The following is a 21,389-nucleotide window of genomic DNA, read 5'->3' as shown; positions in this document are numbered from 1 at the left end:
TGTAGCGAAGAACAGGCCTTCCTGTAGGTCTTGATCCAGTTGCCAGCTCTCCGTACAGCACGTCCTTCGGTATACGGCCGTTGTCCATGCGGCTTACGTGGCCAAGCCATCTCAATCGCCTCTGGCTTAACAAGGCAAACAAACTGGGTAACCCTGACCGTTTCAACACGTACTTGTTGGTGACATGATCCTTCCAGCTGATGCCTAAAATTCTTCTGAGGCAACGCATATGGAAGGTGTTTAGTCGACGCTCTTGGCGAGAGTACAGGGTCTAGGCTTCGCTGCAGTACAGGAGCGTGCTGAGTACGCACGCCTTTTATACCACTATCCTGGTGTTTGTTGTCAGCATGGTGTTGTCCCATACTCGTTTTCCCAGCCGAGCCATTACTGATGCTGCTTTCCCAATGCGCTTATTTAGCTCTGTATCCAAGGACAGGTTACTTGATATGGTGGATCCAAGGTAGGTGAATGAATCCACAACTTCAAGGATATGTTCGTCGATGGAGATTTTGGGACTGCAGCAGACGTCCTGGCCCATAATGTTGGTCTTTTTGATGCTGATGGTGAGAGTAAACTCATCGCATGCGTTGGAAAAGCGGTCGATGAGTCGTTGTAGTACCTGCTCTGTGTGTGCAGTCAAGGCGGCATCATCACCAAAGAGCATCTCTCTGATCAGGACCTTGCGTACTTTGGTTTTTGCCCGGAGACGCGCAAGGTTGAAGAGGCTTCCGTCACTTCTGGTGCGAAGATACACGCCGTCTTCTGATTGATCAAATGCGTATGACAGCAGCAGGGAAAAGAATATGCCAAAAAGCGTTGGGACTTGTACGCATCCTTGTTTTACGCCGCTTTTGATGGGGAAGGGATCTGAGGATGAACCATCATACTGGACGGTGCCTTGCATGTCTTCATGAAAAGACGAGATTATCCTCAGGAGCTTTGGAGGGCATCCAATCCTCTGTAGCAGGGTAAAGAGACCTTGCCTGCTGACCAGGCCAAATGCCTTGGTTGGGTCAATAAAGGCAATGTACAATGGGCGTCTCTGTTCTCGACACTTTTCTTGTAATTGGCGTAATGAGAAAACCATGTCGATGGTTGACCTTTCTGCTCTGAAACCGCACTGCGCCTCCGGGTAAACTCGTTCTGCTAGTTTCTGCAATCGATTAAGCACTACTCGGGCGAATGCCTTCCCAACAATACTGAGTAGGGATATTCCACGATAGTTGTTGCAATCGCTGCGGTCTCCTTTGTTCTTGTAGAGCGTTATGATGCTAGCGTTGCGCATGTCTTGTGGAATTGTTCCTTCTTCCCAGCACTGGAGTTACAGCTTGTGCAGGTGATGTAACAGAGTGGAACTCTTGCCCGCTTTGATGACCTCTGGGGAATACCATCGCTACCTGGGGCTTTCCCACTGGCTAGGGAGTTGATGGCCTTACTGAGTTCATCTATCGAAGGTGGAGCATCAAGTTCCTCCATAGCTGGTAGGACATATATAGCAGACGGAAACCTAGTAACCCATCAAATACAGCAAAACTAAATCGTCCATCTTGCGACTGGCAAGCTGGAATGTCAGGACAATGTGTCCTGGCCTATCTGAAGATCTTCAACAGATTGATGACTCCAGGAAAACAGCCATTATCAACCGAGAGCTGAGAAGGCTTAACGTCGACATTGCTGCTTTACAGGAAACCAGACTCCCATCAAACGGTAGCCTAAGAGAGGAGGATTATACATTCTTCTGGCAAGGAAACGAACACGATGGAGAATTATGTTTCAGATACTCAATATCTAGGCTATGTGAAGTTTTCTTGTAATTGAAAAGTTTGGAAGCAATAGTCGATGTACATTTGTAGAAAATGCAAGATCTTTAAATTTAAATTAAAATACGGTGGAATACAGTACTATAGATAGACGCTTTTGTGATTCAGAATACATACTGATGGAAATTAATAAGGGAACGCATATATTTAATGGTAAAATTTGCATGATTGTTTATGGATTTGGATCAAGTATATTTCACTAAATATGTGTTTCATAAGTAAAATTTTAGTATTTGGTGTGTCTTCCCTGGTTTTTGATGACTTTTTCACACCGTCGTTGAACACTCTTTATCAACTTTTTTATCTCAGCTTGAGGAATTGCGCGCCACTCTTCCTGAAGAGCCTTTAACATGGCATTAACTGCCTGGGGTGGGGTATCACGATCCCTGACCCGACTTCCAAGAATATACCAGAGGTGTTCGATGAAGTTAAGGGCTAGACTTTTGGATGGCCATCGCAACAGCCTGATGTTGTTCTGCGTCAGAAAATCCCTGCTGACATGAGGCATGTGGGGTCGAGCATTATCATAATGAAACTCAAAATATAAGCCCACTTTACGGCGAAAAGGAAGAACAACAGTTCGCAACACTTTATCTCGTAAACGAACACCAGTCACCCTTCCATCCAGTAAAACAAGATCAGTTCTGTGGTCATAGATTTTGCCACCCCAAACCATTACCAATCCACCACCATAGGAATCATGTTGTTTTATGGTACATTGATGATAACGTTCACGGAGGCATCACAGAACGCTAAATCGACCAACTGCAAAGTCCAAATTGAACAAAGATTCATCGGGGAACATGGTATAGCGCCAAAGTTGGAATTGTCTTGCTTGATGTTTTGTAGCCTATGCTCTTCTGAAACGCCTCTGTTCAGCAGTCATCCTCACTCCAACAATAGGACGACACGACTTTTAGCCCCCTGTTTTAAGTTTGTTTCTGTCAGTACGGTCAAAAAATTCTTATTTATCTTGCCGCCCGGAACTCAGAATTTAATTTTGCTGCAACGTTTGAATCTGTTACGTATAGGGAAAGCAGCACCGGCTCACGGTCATTACAAGCTATTGTTTTACTTTTGGAACCACATCCTGATCTAATCTTTAAGCTCCCAGTCTGGTGGTACCGGTTCCACAGACATGAAATCCCTTTTTTGACTTGTTGAATTTTGGCATATTGATTTGCCTCCGTTAATGCATCCGATAGCCTGTCATTTTTGATTTTCAGAAAGATATGCTCTTGGCATGATTCTCAGAGTTCGGGTATAATGACAATTGCCGTCTATTGTGTTAAATGGGTATAATCTTGCATACAAATCACGGAAATCAATTTCCAATAGCAAAGTTTCTTTATGAATGAAAATAAGCTTTAACATTTTCAGTTTACAACAGCGATATATAGCCTCGAACATGTGAAATACTACACATTAAGTAACAGTAAATATACGTTCCTTATTAATTTCCATCAGTATATATAATTTATATTAACTGCGTCAATTCCTTTATTGGCATATTAAAGTTTAAGGTAAAGACGGATCGTGTTAGCTGCCTTTTTGTAGTGCAACGTTGGTGTTCAAAAAGCCTATGATTTCCAATATCCATAATCAAACATCCGATCATTGATTCTATTGGCAGGAAATCAAGAAATGGGCATTCTCTGACCTTTTTAAGAACACTATTTAAAAGTTTCAAATGGACGGAAAGAGTTTGTTGCAAATATGATGTAGACCCATGCATGACTACGCTTACGTCTCTGTGTATGGTTAAAAAGTCTCATCACATTTATATTTTACCCTAAGGACTTGAAGAACACTATGTTCATTGTCATTGCATCCATAAGGAAATGCTATCCCTAGTTTTCTAATCTAAAATTCCTCTCGTCGCGACGTTATCTAAGGAAATGTGTACTTTTAATTTTTTCGAGAATTTTAATTTTCATTGACAAAATAGAATGATCGGATTATTTAAAATGTTCGTATAGCAGCTGCTGACACCCATTATTTAATTTAAATCGATGAACTAATATCCTTTTATTAAGTGATCCCTTGATTTCACCTTCATAGAAAAGTCCACACAGATTACATTCTTTTTTCGTAGACAACATTAACAAACTCCAGTTGAGATAAGTTTTGATGAAGAAGCTCTGTCCAGTATGATTACTGGTGAAAGAAGTATTTGTTATCAAAATGCAACAGGTTTTAAAGGTTTTCATAGAACATTTTGAAAAAGATGGTACCTGTAAAGAGCGAAACGAAATAGAAACGAAACGAACTGAAACGATAGGAAACCTGCCGAAACAAAACTTAACTTTCAGAATGTTTTTCAAATTAAGGTATACACATATAGATATATATAAACTGCATGTGGCCCATTTTACTCTTTTCAAAGTTTATACAGTTTAAGTACAGACACTTTCTTCGTAAACTGGGCACCCCTTCTTATTTTTATCACATGATATCTAACTCAGTTTCAGGCACCCACATTTCAAGCTCATATATTTCGTGGATCATTGTATTAATTATATAACTATCAAAATGGCTTCGTTTGCCTCTGAAGACTTTTTTCTTGTCAATTAAGTCCTTTTAGACGAGTCGAGTCTCCTAATTTGTAAACCACTCATTTATTCTTCAAAAATTACCTCGATAAATAGGACCGTATAGTTACATAGTCGGTATACACAAGCGTCCATTTGAGGTTATAATTGAACGATTTAACCAGAGACCTCTGGATGGAATACTCGGAAGTCTCTGGTTTTATCCTTTGTTTAAAGACATTCGCAATACAAAAGTACAGTGGGTTTATTTCGACCCGGACATAAACGAGCCTTTACACGTAATACATCAAAATTGATAGATAATATGTTGTATTGAGATGAATAAGGGCTGAAAAAAAGAGTAAGACCTAGAAATTAACAAAAATGCAACACATATTGAAATTATACATGCAGAGTACTCTAACGCATATTTGCAGCTGGCAACAGTTCATACTTTATACATAACTAGAAAAGGGAGCATAATTTATCGGTGTTTAGATTTTATTTTAACAAGTGCTTGAACTATATAAATTTTATTTGAAGTAGAAAAAGCCTACATGTAGTTACACCTATATAATTGTATACCTTGGTTTGAAAAACAGTTTTATAGTTTTGTTTCGTTTCGATAGGTTTCATTTTGATTCGTTTCGTTGGATGAGTTTCGGTAGATTTCGTTTCGTTTCAGTTTGTTTTGTTTCGTTTCTATTTCGTTTTGTACTTTACAGGTACCTTGAAACAGAAGACATTGAATCGAAAAAAAGAATAAACCTTCAAATATATCTCTAATAGAAACCTTACATTCTTTCAATATTTTGTTAGAGGTATACAGTAATATGTAAGAATATTGTAGCAAGGAGAGTGAGGTGAAAGAATCAGTCAGTGAGTGAATGCTTAAGAAAAATCCACAATGATTATATAAATATATTATTATTTGAAAGCTGAAGGGTAGAAAAAAAAAGAATATTGTAGTGAATTGAATAAAGGTGTACTCACAATTTGATTTGATTTAGAATTGATTGTTAGTTTTATATTTTCCCGTTTTCAAAAGACCATTTTATTTTTAATTTAACATCTGATATCTGATATCAGGAAGCTTCCTATGCCATACGTGTATTTTTATTAAAGTGTCTGTTGTATTATATCTTAAATAGGACTGGTGAAAAGCAATATTTCACCCGAATTTTTTTAGTTAAAACTTTCTTCATTATGAAAATAATTTTATATGATAAATGTATTATATAAGGTTTTATGTTGCACATTAGCATAGGTGGGCGAAAAAGGAAATGTTTACATGTAAGTATCTTCTCTTGTTTAGATAGTTGTCTTAAAACCTTTAATTTTATATTGGTTTTTTTAGTAATTTGTAATAATAGTCGCTGTATCTGATATACAAAAGAAGGGAAAGTAATTTAATTACCAATAAAGAAAGGTCATTACAGAGTCTGTCACATCTACTTCATAATTGGATGTTCTACTGATTAAAGAAAAGGGTCAATAATCAACTACATTCTATGTTAAATGAGATGACTTAAGGTTTTCCTGTGTCAACTTTCTTTATTTATGTAGCTATATAAGCTATCACATGCAAGTTGTGTTTATGTGTCCAATTACATTTGCTTTCAAGAGTATACTCGGAGGATAATCATTTTTTTTAACCCTAGGCAAGCTACTTACACATTAGTTGAACGTATTTCAACAACTCCCTTAAAATTTAGTAAATAGATGGTCGTTATAATGACCATATTAGCAAATATATGTTTCCTTGTATCCTTACATCTCATTATTAGGGAAGAGCCCTGAAAATTTTGGAGCCCAATGGTTAATAAAATAAAATAACCTAAAATAGTATTTATATAATAACTTGATTTTTAAAGCCCTTCCATTAAAATTTGATATGATGAATCTTTTTAACTTAAGTGAGTCTCTTGTGGATTATAACTTCACTAAAATAATACACCATATGACATAAGATTGTTTTTCCAAATGAATTTTTAAGAACACCGGAACCCATGTTCTAGAGGCCATAACATTCACAATTTTGAAAGAGGCACTCTTCGACCCTATAACTGTGTGCATAGTTTCTTGGTTTAATACCCAGTAGCAAAATTTTTTTAAGTATAGTGCATTTTTTATATAATTATAATCAAATCTTTGCATTTAGTTTGTTTGCAAAATACCCAGAAGCAAAGGAGAAGATTTTAAAGATTTAATGCATTTTCACAATATACATGTATAAAAGAGAGCCCTGTCATAACACCAAAAAGCCCTGTACCTTGGCCCATTGAATTTCACAATTTTGGTAGAGAGCACAATGCTAATCACAATCATGGCAACATGACTGTTTGATGTTCATGAGAAATGAGAAGATTTTTTTTTAAAGATTGCATTAATTTTAGTGGTTTTCCACAAATGTCCTGCAAACCGGGAAGGGGGGAGGGGGAGACCATGAAATTCACAATTTTTGTTACTCCTAAAAGCAACATATCAAAACCGGTTGAAGTTTGATAAGTAATGTCAGAGAAAGAGTTTAGAATGTTCAAATGTTATCACAAGACGCACAACGCACGGTGGACGACACTAGACGATGGAGAAAAAGAGATAGCAATAAGTTACCCGATTGACCCAGATGGACTAAAAATAGATAAAGAACGTTATTTTGTAGGTGAAAATTAAGCATAAAAGTGTAGACATCTTAAATCAGGAGCAAGCCTCATTAGTCATAATGAAATTAAAACATGTCAAACTAAAAATGATTCATTTTCTAGGTTAAAAAAATATTTCATCTACTTTGCAGCTACAATGCAATTACCAGTTGGAGTTCAAGAGCCTGTTTATACAATTTCTACAATGAATGAAAACACCAAATTCCAATAGAGAAAAGTGCAATGATACATGTATGAAATCAAAATCATCAGAAAAGTAAATCGAAAACGAAGACTTCTTGTCATAAAAATATGTAAACGATGAATTACCTTTTCAATACAAGTCAATATTCTATCGTTTGTCGCTCATGCGGTCTGACTATCGAAAAACTACTTTTTAAAATCTCTATCAGATTCTGCTCGAGGGTCTTGTAGATTCTTTGCAATTGTCTATTCTGTGCACACAAAGCTATAATTTTCTTTTCAGTAATTTTTAATAACAATGTTACTATCAGCTAGATTTTTTCCCAATATTTGAATATATATGTAAAATAAAACCTACGCAGATAGACAAAGGCTTGTTGCATAATGAGGAAAAACGCATTTTGATTTGTTAAATAATAATTGACTGTCAGTTACAGATTTCCCTGTTTTCTAATTTGATTTTTTGTTCATTTTGACATGAGATCTCGGGAAGTTTTTCTTTGCTATTAAAAGTATTGTCATTTAAGAAAATGAAGCGTAATACCTTAAGTTTAAAAAACTGACGAAAGATAAATATTTCCTTTAATTTCCAAGTTAAAATTCCTATTATAAAAATAAATGTATATGTTAATTTTTTTTTGTATACTACTTTGTTGTACATTCATTTGCTTTTGACTGGGGAGAATGATACATGTACATGTGAGTATTCAACTATGCTAAGGAAAATAAATGGAAGAGTGATCTTAAAACACTTTATTTTGTTTTAGTTTAAATAAGCAATTGCTGTGTAAATGATGGGAAAAAACAGTTTATAACTTGGTAGTATTTTGGATGACTTGTTTAATCCAATTGTAAAGACTGTTTTTCTGTCGATTTTGACAAAAGAATTTTGAGGGTTCAGTTCAGGTGTGACTTGTTTTACTTTATTGCCAAAAAGGTGCCGTGTCTGGAGTATATTCTCAATGAAATTTCTTGGAAAATGTTTTACTTTCCTATTTATATCCATTAATAGATTTCTCCCGATAAACACCTAAGACACTATATTCTTTATCCAAACGTCCTTTTGTTTCCATCTGTAATATATTTATGAAATTTAATTCAGATATACATGTATTTATTACACTTCCATCTACTTATGCTTTTAATATCTCGAGAATTATGTGATTATGAGGATGGCCTCATACTCATTGTTTTCACAGGTCATAATGCCCCTGCGCGCACGATAGAGAAATTATTTTAAGATTTTATTTATTTTTAAGTTTTCTTACACGAGAACGATGGGAAACGGAATAAAGTCCTCATCCTCTGTCCGTCTACTTTTGTAATATAAAGAAGCAATCTAATGTACTTATTGACAAAATATTTTTGGCGATATTATATTTCTACAGGGAACACAACCCACAAATTCCACTTCATTAAAACGAAAATCGAATTTGGCGTATTTCTTTATTTTTCTAATTAACCTACGAAAAATGCGATATCTCGAATACCTAGGATATTTCGAAGTTCTTTTCTCAGTCTCATCAGGTTCGGGATAACAAAGTTTGACTATATATCAGATGCTTTGTTTAGCTATAACACAAATAAGAAAGTGCTGGGAACGATCTAATCATCCTTGCTAGAGGTAATATTCTTTAACACATTTTTTATATTTTGATTTAACGAAATGGATAGCTGAAAAATGTGTTGGGTATCTTACTTCAAAGACCTTGACCAATCATTTACAATGCTACCATTTTGAAAAAAAGAACTTAGAAAAACATTAGTTTTAAAGTTGGTACTACAAGATACAACTTCGTGAAATATTTCATGAATATTTAAAATGTAATAACTTTTACAAAAATTGAAATTGAAATAAAAACACTTGCACCAATTCGATTCCTAGAAAAGTATAAAGTGTTCACTGGAAAAAAAGACAATGAATGCCCCCGACCCAATTCATGTGAACTAACTATGGAGATAAAGAAAAGATTATATTAAACGCTACAATTTATTTTAAAATACAAGTCAGGAGAAGAGCAAATGCAGACCTCGATCAGGTATCAGGAGTATGCATCCCTTTTTTACTAGTCACAAATGCAGTGTGTTCCTTAATTGTCATAAGCGGATGAACGGGAAAATCTGCTGACATTTAAGTGAAAATGTTCTATCAATGGGCGTGAAACATTTTGCATTATTTTATTATGTCACAGAAACAAATTGAACGCTGAAGTAACGTTAAATTGATTGTATAACTGTAATTGTAATGTGTTCAATGCATTTAATTTCACCAGGACGTATCCAAAGATGCTTTCAAAAAAAAAACATTTTGCATTTTGTATTATTAGTTCTTTAACTTTTGTCCAATTTACTCTTTTTCCATGAAGATTAAGTTAAAGTCTCGATTTTTTTCAGAACAGCCCTCTTATTTTCTACCCTAACATTGTATAACTTAAGTAAAAAGCCCTCAAATTTCAAATCATAACATGTTATGACACAAGGAAGAGTACTCTTACTTTATACCCTAATGTCTCATGGCTTAGAAAATACCCAAATAAATTTTTGTCCAAAGTTAAAGTTAAAAATTAAAATAAAGTAGCATTCACATACATGTAAGAACTTGACATTTCTTTAAGACCTTACATTTAAACTTAATCTGGCGAATCTCTATATTTTCCAGGGATCCGACGAATATTGTAATAATTGTGTTTGCCATTTGTGTGCATGGAGCACTGTTTCTTTGCCTCTTAATAGCTTGTTTTAAAATGCATTGTGGCGACAGAGGACCAGAGGCAAGGCTACATCGAACTAATAGTACATCTTCAGGTATTTAATTTAATAACTTTACACTTACAGAATATACCGAAAAAAAAATTCTACATTTTTTAATAATCAAAGATGGTTTTCCTAATTGCTTTTTACCGGTAGATAGTTTGTCGTGCCAGGGCGTCATCGATAGTTGGAAACGTGAGATACATTTATAATTTGCATAACTGGCGAATTGTTACTTTAAATGAGAAATGCTTTCTAATATATTCATAATACATTAGGCCTCTCCCCACAATTTCAATTGTCCCTGCTCACTAAAGTGAGACACCAAGATAGTCCCACTAAATTGACATGTTTATCATGCACTTTGCATTAATCTAACGATCGATTTACATTCAGGTTTATTTATCGAGAAATCAACTCACCAAAGAATGAGTGGACTTAACTCTTCAGAAAAATTGCTGTTAACTAAAGTTTCATAAATTTTTATGTACCTCGAGATCATAACCGTATATTCATGATACAAAAAGGAATTTAAGACACTCTTTTAGAGGAAATCTAAATAAAAATCGAAGGCTTGGAGTCCAAAGATTTATTGAATGTCAATATATAAATAATCAAGGTCACGCGTTTTTCATCGTCTGCATACCTAGTCAGCGCATGTTTGTAGGCTGTTCCTAGGAAAACTGTTGTTGAATATTGAACAAAATGATGTCATGTTAGAAGGAGAAATCACAACAAACGTACGTTCATACTAATTTTACAAAAACATGTCCGAAGGAAACTTTTCGCTTCAATTGTTATGATTACATTAACCTCGTTTTGACTTCAATTAACTTTATGTTAAAACCTTATTGGCAGACCAAGGCAACATAGCAGCTCAGATTGTTTCCAAAAATCAAAACAGAAGAGATGTTAATTGTAAAAAAAATGTCATTTATTTAAATGATGAAAAAATGAAATTCATAAAACAATTACAAAAGAATTTTGCTGGGAGACATTCATGTACCAGAATCATGGAAAGTTTGACTAGAAATGAAGTTCAATAAATGATTATAAAACAGTGGTCTCCCAGCCACCATATTGTAACAACACAGAGATGTGATGATGTGGTAAAATACAACATCAAACTTTATTGGAAACAAAAGTGGTGCATAAAAAGCGCCCCCTTAAGAACAGTTATTAAAAAAACAAAAATAAATGTGGGGGATGGAGTGGGGTGATGGTTGCCTTCTTGTCCATCAAATTTTTTCAGCAGCACTCCGAGATACACAGAAAATAATATAAATAGGATGCCTTGCGCGGCAATCTGATTGGCTGAGACAAAATAAGCGCTTTGGTAAAATTAAATGAACCGGATAAAAACGGATAACATAAAAAAGGGGGGCTTTATATAATTATGTGATTTACAGATAAAAAGTATATTAAAATTAACCAAACAATTAAACATATTTTGACAGCCACATAGATGACACATAGGGTATTTTTAACATAAATTGCTTTATTTGAAAATAAACCTTATTTGATTAAAATTACAACTCACCATGTGTTGTCCACCTGCAAATGTACTCAAGAAAACAATTACATTGTACATGTATTCTTCAACCTGATCTTCATCAAAATTACGTGTTGGAGCGTGTTTGATTGCCATTTTCAGAATTTAGCAAATTTGATATTTTATTACACTTCCTTCAATGTTTTTTTTAATTTCACATTGACTTTGCCCACAGTAATATACAATACACATATTTGATATTCTAGAGTACATGTAAGAGAAGATGAGAAAAAGACTTTGAGTACATATCAAATTCCGGACGATGACACAAATTTACAGATGGATCAATTTTGTTTCATAGCAACATGGCCTTGCTTTTTGTACAAATGTTCTACATGTACCTTATATTATCAAGTGTACGTTAACGTTACTCTTCAATTGCTGATAAAATATTTTGGATTCACCTAATTTACAGCTTAGTAGAGAAAAGATCCAAACTAGGGCGCTAAGTCCACATTCTTTCAAAGACTTTAATTTTTTTTTGTTTTTGTTTCATTTTGAGTATTTCTATGACTATTTCCTACATATACATAAACTTAAATGCTTCTACATTTGTTCTTAATCACATACATGTATTGTGTGTAACATGATTAGATGATCAAAAAGCTAGGCCATCCAACTTATATAGAATAATTTAAACAATATCAGATATTTAACATTGTATGTAATTAACAGTTTATTTAAAAAAAAACTTATGGATTAATCTTTTATACATTTATATTTTCAGTTAATCAAGCATCTATATGTATTACGCCAACAAATATCCATATGTCACCGTCATTGTTAGATGTTGTCGTACATGGTATGTCTTCTAAAGAATATGTCCATCAGAAAAGATTTATTTCCTTTAGAAAGGATAAATATCAAATAATGTTAATACTGTTTATTACATATCCTTCTTTTACAACATAAACATTTTTAGATCCTTCTATGTCACCAACAGAAAATATCGACATAAATAGCTATAGAGAAGAAACTAGAGATTTGCCGATTTCCCCTCCACCTCCTGGAAATACAGAGCAGGAGGAATACCATATTGTCCCAGCTGTTTTAACTGAATCCTCATCGTTACCAGATGATGGCCTTGAAGATTGGCCAGATGAGCCCCCTCCTTCGTATAGCAGTTTGTTTCAATAGTTAGATCAGAAATGAATTGTATTTGACAAGTGTGTAATCTTATTTTTAAGTTAGATATAATAAGTGTCCATCAAAACACAGAAAAAAGCATATATGGTTTTTAAATACAGTTGATTTTTAATTTAAAAATGTATTTCAAAGTAAATTGATGATTCACAGTAAATGTCTCTTTTTTCTTTTTTAAGCTAAATTGTTGTTAATTCCTTCTAAATCAGGCTGGCAATTAAACACTGAACCAACTTTCTTCATACTCGTAAAATGTACCATATTCGTACATGGATTATGAACAAAATGATGCATATGAACAATCATTAGATGAATAATTTTCAAATTATATGTATATAATTCCATAAAATTACCAGCAGAATATATTCAGTCAGAGATGCTTTATCATCAGAATACGGGGGTAAGTTGCACTTTATTATGGGGAATGGCCAGCTCCGATTGAAGAAATATATGTATATAATGAAATATATTTCTTCGAAGCTTTCCCCATAATAAAGTGCAACTTTCCCCCGTATTCTGATGATAAAGCATCTCTGACTGAATATATTCTGCTGGTAATTTTAGGGGAAAAATTTATCAAGTTTTTTTTTTTAAAATGACGAACCAGGAAATTTTATTTGGGGCATTTTCTGTCAAAAATAGTGCAAAATTCTAATTTGAGAAATAAAAGCATGATTGATGCTTCATGATATCATCAGAACCAGTCAAGTTTGGAGTAATTCCGTAATGCAAGTTATGAACTGTACATGAAATATGTTGTACTTCCATCTACTTATTATTATAAAACCTTGAAAAACGAGGGGTTATCAGAAAGTTCGTGGGCTATCGCCATGAAATTAAAACTGATCAAGGTATATCAATGAATTATAACATAATTAGTTAGTAATGCTGGCTGACGTTTTACGTACTACATTTTTTGTAATTGTTAGACCATAATTTACACACATAATTGAGGACAAATCTTTCCGTTATTCCACGACCATGACAAGGAGCACACGGCTGGTGTGACCAGTCGGCAGGGGATGCTCATTCCTCCATGGTACCTGATCCCACCTCTAATATTTAAGAGGTCCGTGTTTGCTCGGCTCCTATTTTGTATTGTTTAATTGACTTTGAGCTTGAATACTGTTCGTTATCTCCATGTATTTCATTTGTATAATCCTTTCTTTCTACAAAATAAACCATAAGTCATAAGTTTTATTTAAATAAATTATTAATAACACCATATCCCCTGACCTAGGGCCATGAAATTCACAATTTTGGAAGAGACATCCTTCCTCATCTTAACAATGTACTAGGATCATTGGTTTGATACCCAGGAGCAGAGCAGAAAATGTTTAAAGAATTAATGCATTTTCACTATATAGTCATCAGAGCCCTGCAATAACACCAGAACCTCTGACCAAGGGGCCATGAAGTTCACAACTTTGGAAGAGGCTCCCATCTTTCATAACAATGTACATAGTTCATCAGCTTAATATTTAGGAGCCGCGCCGTAACACAAGAACCACATGACCCATTAGCCATGAAATTTAAAATTTTGAAAGAGACAACCCTTCCCATCATAAATTTGCATTTAGTTGTTTGCAAAATACCCAGGAGCATAGGAGAAGGTTTCAAAGAATTAATTCATTTTCCCCATATAATCAAGAGTCGTGAGTCCTACCCTAACACCAGAATCCTTACCCTGGGGCCATGAATTTCACAATTTTAATAGAGGGAACAATGCTTATCACATTCATGCCAATAGTTTGACTGCTTGATGTCCAGTAGTAAAGAAAAAGATTTTTTTAAGACTGCATTAATCTTAATGGGTCTGTTTGCCCCATCCTTCAGGCCTTGGGGGATGGGGGAGAGATAATTAAATTCACAACTTTTGTTCCTCCTCACCCATAAATGCAGCATACCAAATTGGTTGATATTTAATCAGTGGTTTTAGAGAAGAAGTTTAAAGCTGAACACGACTCGTAAATAGGCATACGCCATTTTTGATGGCATTATTTACGATACATCAATACATCAGTATCACTACATCAAAACGTCGCATTCGTTACACCTCAGCGTGGTATCAGCGTGGAATAGCGACCCTTGTTCGTGCTGGTTATCTTGCATTACCTTTGTTAATATGTTATTGCAGTTACGTTTATCTATGTTGTTTGTATACTGCACTGACTTATACAACAGTAATTGTAAATTTATTTTGTATTTTGCATTAGACGAAGCATTACATTATAATCTCGCTACCAATTCCTGTATAGCATACGTCCGTCTACACCGGTGTCGACTGATTAAATTGAACAGTCTCTAATGTTGTCCTATTTTTAGGGGTCTGCAGGGTAGCGAGACTCGGGAACTAAAATGGCTGACACATTACTTTTACGAATCGTGTTCAGCTTCAATATGTTCAACTGTTACCCCACAGCGGTGGACGACGCTCGATGATGGAGAAAAATAGATAGCAATAGGTCACTTGATTGACTCAGTTGAACTAAAAATGGATAGGAAAGCATCATTGTGGTTATTTTAGTGACCATTGTGTAAAATAGCATAGACATCTTAAACCAAGGGCAAGCCTAATTAGTCATAATGAAATTAAAACGGGTGAAACATAACAATTCATTTTCTACATTAAAAAACTAATTATTTTATCTACTTTGCAGCTACAATGCATTACAAAGTAACTGTTGGTTTCGAGAGCCTGTTTATACAATTTCTACAAAGAATGAAAACACAAAATCCCAGTAGAAATAAGAACGATAAAAAAGGAAATTAAAGATCAGCAGAGAAGAAATTCGAATACTACTATATTTTGTCTTAAAAATATGCAAACGATGCATTACGGTTCCTTTTCAAAACAAATAAATCATACACTATCGTTTGTGGCTCATACGCTCTGACTTTCGAAAACTACTTTTTAAACTCTCTACCTGATTCTCTAAAATTCTCTAAAATTGTATATTTTGTGCACATACAGTGGAAATTTTCTTTTCAGTAATTTTCCCATGATACTACCGTTTAAGCAGAATTTTTAGCGAGGATTTAATTTTGGCAATTTTAGTGATGCTTATGAGATCGCTAAAATTTAATATCGTTAAAAATTGATCGCGTTTTATTTGCAATAGGTTCTTAAAGTTGCTAAAATTACATCTCGCTAAAAATGAAATACCTGTTTTTAAGAAGAGATGACTATTGTTGATTATTTTAAAAACATTTTAATGCACAATTATATTTTATGGAAAAGCATTTGCTTACTGAGTAATACTTAATTACGTATAAGGATGTTTTATATTAAAGGTAAGAATATTGTGGCAAATGAAGAAAAACGCATTTTTATTTGATGAATTGTGATTGTGAGCTACCCCGGGACAGATTTCCCTGTTTTATAATTTCCTGTTTTTTTCGTTTTGAGGTTAGACCTCAGGATGTTTTTCTGTGCCATAAAGGTATTGTTATTAATGAAAATGACGCGTAATACCTTTAAAAAGGTTGACGAGAGCCAAACTTTCTTATATTTTCTAGTAAAAAATTCTATTACATTAATAAAAATATACTTGCATGTTAAATATTTATAATGTATATTACTTTATTGTGCATTGATTTTGACTGGGGAGAATGATAAATGTACATGGGAGTATTGAGCTATGCTTTCAAAAAAAAATATGAAGAAGGATTTTTATTTTGTTTTAGTTCAAATAAGCAGCTGCTATAAAAATATAGGGAAAGTGATTAAGATACAGATAAGAAAAACACTACAGCTTTTGTTATTTGGTTGTTTTATTATCTCTCTCTCTCTCTCTCTACTCTGTTTCTTATCTTATTATTATTTTCTCTTCACTTGACTTCTTCTTCTTCCTGGAACTTTTTTAACCGGGATGATCTTGTAAATATATTCGTTTCCGATGTAAATAAAACCTTTTTAGGGTTAGTAGACATGTTATGTAGATTTGCGGAATGAAGGTCATTTTGTGCGCACGTGCTTGCAAGAGCGTGCACGTGCAACACGTGAAATCACCAATATAATAGCTATAGCCACAACAGTTCTATTTTTAGATGAAATGCTTTGAAACTCATAATGTGAGGATATATTAGTAGTATAGACATGACGACATGGTGAAAATAGCAAGGTCTCAAAGCGCATGCATATATTCGCTCTGATTTTAAAGTAATCAATATCTTTCTTACATTTTTTGACGAAATCCTTTGAAATTTTGAACATAGCCATGTATTAGGATATCCTGCAACATGAAATAAAGCAATTATCATGAAAACACGTGCATGCACGTGCGCTGCAATTCTGTTTGGCTGAAACTTTAAACATTTATATCTCCCTTGGTTTTCAACCAAACAGGATTTTTGGAACATAGATAGATATAATGGACTTTATACAAGTAGGATTGTCACCATGCACATGCATACACGTGTGTGTACATTGCTGCAATCTGATTGGCTGAAAAGCCAAACATAAACAGCTTTAACTCTCTTAGTTTTCACCCAAACGGGGTGGAATTTAATAGATAGATGTAATGGACTTCTACATTATATAAAAATATACACGTGCGTGCACGTGAAAAGAGTAAAATATATAACTTGAATGAGCGTATTTTATTTAATAATTTTGGATTAAATACTTTAATATTCAGTGTATTAAAATATAGATTGTGCAGACAAGATGATAAGGTCTTGTAAATGCATTCTACATGTTTCAAAAAAAAATGCTAAAGTTTAAATGATTTTTGTACACTTTGTTGTAAATGTTGTTAAAAGCTCAGATGCATAAAAATTTAATGAAGCTTATACAGGGAATAAAAAAAAAAGTTGGGGAGCTTTTGTAACGGTCCCCGTTACAATTTTTAGTTGAATATAGACATTAAAGACTTCGTAGCAGCTGAATTGTATGATAAAGATGGTGACTTCAAATTCAGGTTTACACTGTCTAATTTCCTTATTCATGCATTTTAACTTGCTATCATTTGAAAATTACTCACTCGTTACGAGTTTCTTCTGAGAACCAACTAATATTTTAACCAGGATAGGCCATTCACAGATAAATTGATTTCACCAATCTTGTAAATATCTTGTAAATTGACCTTATTAGCAAAAATAAGTTGATCGTATTTTTCGCTGCCGATGTTGACAAAGGGATACAGAGGGTTCAGCTCAGGTATCACTTGTCTTACTTAATTGTCAAATATTTACATTTGCAAATGTTTTCCTTTATATAATACTACTGAAAGCAATACGTATCTATAACTGTATAAATACCGGTACGGGGTCAAGAGGTCATAGATTTGCGTATGGATAAACGTTGGACGTAATTTCTCTGCAACGTCATAAAGGGTCGTCGCGCGTTCAGTGGATTACATACATGCCGCTGGGTTTGAAATATAATGCATTTCACACGTTAAAAGTCACATATAGGCAAATATAAATTATGAATAAGTCATAAATGTAAATATAAGTAACAAGGTATCATTTTAAAACATCTTTCGGGCTATGAATACGGGTTTCATCATTTATGGAATTCAATCTCGTGACTAACCCGTGTTTATATCCCGATAGATGTTTAAACATCTATCGGGCTATAAATACGGGTTGGTACGAGATTAAATTCATCATAAGGCCCTCGGGCTGTATGGAATTTAATTTCGTGAGCAGCCCGTATTTAGATCCCGATAGATGTTTAAAAATGATACTTTATTTCTTAAATAAAGTGCCGTTTCTGGAGTATATTTATTCTCCATGACCTTTCTTGGAAAATGTTTTACTTGCATATTCATATATTCTTAATAGACTTCTCCCGTTGAGAACTTAATGCGACACACTATCCTCTATTCAAAAGTCCTTGTGGTTCCATCTGTAATACGAATTATGGAATTTAATTCACATATATTTTACTTTTATCTACTTATTCTTATAATGACTCAACGGATAGATTTTGTTCTAAGGGAGCATGGCCTTACAATCTTTAACAGATTATTAAGACTCATGCGCGCACGATAGAGAAAATATCTTAAAAGATTAAAGATTTAAGTCATTTTACTTATAAAATGTATTTTTAAGTATTTTCGACATGATTAAAGCATGTATTTTTTAAGTTATCGTGCATTTTGTTAAAATTATATGCATAAATCACAATTGGTGAAAAAAATCCCGAGTTATTTCTACAGTGAAACTAAGGTTTAAGATGATTTATTATGATGTTTTCTTTATTGATATTTTTTTAGAATATCAAGAAAATTGAATATTTGACGATACATGTACATTAATGAATTTAGTTGTAGTTGATGTATCATGTATTATAATCAACGTTTTCTACATCAGCATGTGTAGAATATAATAAGTAAGTTTCCTAATCTTTAAATATCCAAGTTTCATTTTCCTTTTAGATGTTTTGAGTTATTGTGTTTAGAGGTAAAAATAAATGTAGCAAAATGAAAAGAAATCTGGTACTCTAGAATATTAATTTGATATAGAATTGACTATCAGCCATAAATTTTCCGTGTTTTCTGAATATTTATATTTATTTTGACATCTGATATGAGGAAGTTGTCTGTGCCATTAATTTATTTTCATTTAAGTGAACTCTGTATTTTATCTTATAAAAGTCTAAACAAAGCTAAATAAAATGCCTCAGCTTTTCAGTGTTTTTTTTATTGATAAAGATATCGTCGTGGTAAAAGTAACTATCTTATACTACGCACATTGGCCTAGTTGGACAGAAAGATACGTGTACATGTAAGTATTCAACTATGTAAAGAAAACAGTGGAATTTATTTTAATTGTTTAACACCGAATGCAATGGGAAAACAACCGAGAAGAGCGATCTTAAAACTTCTATTTTCTATATTTTTAAATACTTTGTGCTAATAATCAATGTTATTGATAAATGTCGTGAAAGTAAGTAATTAATTTAATAAAAGACTCTACAGATTCTGTCAAGTCTTTTACCTATTTTGATGTTTTATAACCCCTGGGACGTCAAAGATCAACGAATTCGAAGAATCATAAACGAGATGATTTCAATTTCAACGCTTTAAAGATATACTCTACAAAAGAAAAACGCAATTTTTTTAAAATCATCAAAAAAGTCTTTTTTATCATTAGGTACCTGTGACCTATTTAAAGTACATCGTAGGCTTATAAGCCCCAATAGTTGAATTATTTCCCTTGATTTATCATGTTTATGAAAAAAGTGTTTTGCATGATTTATTGTAAATTGGGGTCCGTTTTCGGTGAAATTTTAAATTTAAAGAAACAACAAACACTATTAAATCCATATTTTTGTTCTGATTGCAATGTTGCTACTACGACTAAATAAAATTTCAACAAGGCTCTAACTATGATAGCCTAGTGGTAGAGCGTTCGCTTTGTGATCGGGAGGCCCGGGTTCGATTCTCGTTCGCGGCGCCGCGTCATACCTAAGACGTTAACAAAGGTAGTGACTGTTCCTTCGCCAAGCGCTCGGCACTAGAAGTGAAAGTCACGGGTCTTTCGGATATGACCTTAAAAACGTAGGTCCCGTGTCACGGTAGGCGCTGGCACGATAAAGAATCCCCACTGCTCAATGGTCCTGAGTGCCAAGTAGAGATCTTAATTTGAAGCCCATCACCGGCATACAGTGACGTCTCCATATGAGTGAAAAATTCTCAAGAGGGACGTTAAACAATATACTATCAATCAATCAATCTAACTAAGATACTAACCGGAGCTATGCAACCGGAAGTTGCAACTGCATTTGGTGTACATCAATCGGCTTTGCAGCAGTGAATCCCACGTCCCCACAAGTTAGGAAAACGGATGACAGACCAAGAACGGGCCTCTGCGGGTGATCACATCCAGACAGGACCGTCAGATGCTCCTTTAGCACTTGTGCAATTGACTCAGAATTGCTGTACAAATTGCAGAAATCAGCAAAAAGTGACAAAATTGTTGCAAGAGACTGAGAGGAGCTGGTATTCATGCACGACATCCATACATTGAATAACTACTAGCGCTGAGAGGTCACAAAGTACATATGGATTGGTTAGACGTTTGCCTCTAGAAAGTGGAGACGACCTCAATGACAACAACTTAACTTGTCAATTTGGAACATAGGACATGTTTGATTTTTATCCCAACACACTCTAAAATCACTTCAAAATTAAGGTTTAAACTGAAAACTTAAAAAAAAGATTATCATGTTTAATATGAATACTGTATGCAGGGTTATTTTCGCCCTTTTGAACTTGTGAACAATTTTGTCCCGTTTTAAATTCGCCCAGTCATAGTTCTTTTTAAGAAATTATGAAGTGTAAATTGAATCCGCCCGTTTTAAATTCGCCCTATCAAGGAGAGGGGGAAAGGGGCGAAAATTAACCTGTATACAGTATGTGTTTTTTTGTTTTGTTGAGTATATATAGTAATTCAGCTTACTACCTACATTAAGAATTATGTCTTCCACTTTTTTTTGCTCCAAAAGTGAATAAAGGCAAGTAATGGATGTGTCTATGCAAATGAACTTATAAAAAATGGTTATACATAATATCGGACACAGTTGAACTTTTCATGGAAAAGGTCAGAAGTTAATATGAAATAGACTACATGTATTCATTTTTCTTTAAGCCTTTGCATTTTACATTTCTGTACATTAAGATAGGTCATTGCTGATTGTAAGTTTTAATAGTAAACAAACACAAAAAACATGCTTTTCTTGAACGTACTAGACTCTTCTTTGTTCTTAGGGATATAGCATATATAGCTGAACTAG

At 34.0% G+C, this 21,389-nt stretch overlaps 1 long non-coding RNA gene across 1 annotated transcript; it reads left to right on the top strand.

Moving 5' to 3' along the window:
* Positions 1-7,880: 7,880 nt before the first annotated feature.
* Positions 7,881-12,602, top strand: LOC134262105 (uncharacterized). The gene is made up of 3 exons (XR_009990944.1): positions 7,881-7,896; positions 12,228-12,302; positions 12,444-12,602. It is a non-coding gene; the product is annotated as an uncharacterized LOC134262105 (long non-coding RNA).
* The last annotated feature ends 8,787 nt before the right edge of the window (positions 12,603-21,389 follow it).

The sequence above is a fragment of the Saccostrea cucullata genome, unplaced genomic scaffold (genome assembly GCF_032062105.1).
Source record: "Saccostrea cucullata isolate Sc308-1 unplaced genomic scaffold, CSIRO_AGI_Scuc_v1 ctg3629, whole genome shotgun sequence".
NCBI classification, from domain to species: Eukaryota; Metazoa; Mollusca; class Bivalvia; order Ostreida; family Ostreidae; genus Saccostrea; species Saccostrea cuccullata.
The sequence above is the reverse complement of the archived record's forward strand: the minus strand, read 5'-3'. Positions and strand labels throughout refer to the sequence as shown.